Source organism: Aplysia californica, unplaced genomic scaffold (assembly GCF_000002075.1).
Source record: "Aplysia californica isolate F4 #8 unplaced genomic scaffold, AplCal3.0 scaffold00007, whole genome shotgun sequence".
NCBI lineage: Eukaryota > Metazoa > Mollusca > Gastropoda > Aplysiida > Aplysiidae > Aplysia > Aplysia californica.
In genome coordinates, this window is record NW_004797277.1 from 745,453 (window position 1) to 747,163 (window position 1,711).

Consider the following 1,711-nt stretch of genomic DNA (forward strand, 5'->3'; position numbering starts at 1 on the left):
TAGATAGATAGGTAGACAGATAGATAGATAGATAGATAGATAGATGGATAGAGAGAGAGCGAGAGAAAGAGAGAGAGAGAGAGAGAGAGAGATAGAGGGGAGAGAGAGAGAAAGATACAAATACAAATACAAAGAATAACTTAAAACCTAAGCACCACCACTTCGTTTTTTGCTGTAGTAGGACAATAATAAATGGCAGAGTCTAAATTATCGGATTATACTTATGTGGATAAATATTATCGATATACAGTCATATATACAATAACCTTCTCAAGCATCAGATTGGGTCTTGGTCTTTAATAAGAACTCAAGCAGGTTAGCATTAAAGGGTATAGCGCAAAATAAAACTAAGTTGTTTATGTTATATTGCTCTATCTCCTGATTTTTAAAATCTTATGATTAGTCACTTCAAGAAGAAGCAAACTACTAAGTAACAGTATTTTTTAAAACATTAAACAATACAGCCACCCCACCCCCTTTCCCTCAAAGAGAATCTCTGTCCGAGTCACGAACGTTACGTAGCTACGAGGCAAGACTTTTACTTATTCTTCTTAGTTCATAACGTTTTAACTTGTCAGTGTGACGCGTTATTTCAAAAGAGAAACAGAACTTCGAATTTTAACTCACCATTATGCGAACATTCTTACTGACCCATCGCATACATAAGACCTGAGTTCAGTTCCCGAGTGGGGAGAAGTTTTAAAGAGTATCTTGATCTTTCAGCTAGGAAATTGTCTCCCTCTAACCCTGGATCGGCTCTGACAGGCAGTGTCGAAGCCCGCAGTTTGAATGATCTAAAATTGAGTTGACGGTGGCGTAAAACATCTTCTTTAAAAAACAAGACAAACTTTAAAAAAACCCAAACGATGACGAGTTACGTGCTTTTCAAACTAATACCATCTCTTGTTTTGTTTTCTGCGCTTGACATTACTTTTCACCAACCGTCTGGTGAAACATAACCGAATCTACATCTGGCAACATTCAAAGACATACCTTCGCCTTTAAAAGTACCGGTGGTGCTTGCTTGCGACGGGGGAATCAAAGATAAAGAAATGAATGACCCCGGCTTGCAGCTTGGCAATAACAAGTATTTGAAATCTGATTACTCATTTACCGACTATTGAACCGTTCCCAGGTAAAGGCTGATTACGTCAGTAGTTTGTAATTACTAGTGGGCGTTTAAAATCCCGGTAACGAAATGGGTTCTTAAACATATCATTTTCTCTTCCCTCGATCAGATGCGGTTTGCAAGTTTCCACGTGGGCCTGTCATTTTGTGGTATTTTGTGTTTTTCATATTTTAAATGAGTTTAGGTTCACGATTGATTGGCGTTGTTGGCGATGACAAGTAATGCAGCAAAGCCTTTAGGTCAAAATTGAATGCGGTTTCATTTCATGCCTAAGGGGATGGATCATCGATTTAGTTCATAGGGGTGCACTAGAAAGGATCGTATTCAAAGACCAGGGCATGTTTTTGGTTGCATAATCTACTGCTCAGCCTACTCATTAGGGCCTCGTTGATGGTAGTTAGCGGTCGTCTCTGGTTGCCCTCACTTTCCTTCGGACATACGTTCTTGCTGCTTGAAGTCTTATCCCTCTGACCGTAGAAAAGGTAGGAGTACAGTCAAATTATAGAGGGTGAGGAGTAGAGAAAAATTTAGTTTTCAGCTTGACAGATTAACAAAAAGAGGGGGTGGGGTGGTTGGGGGGGA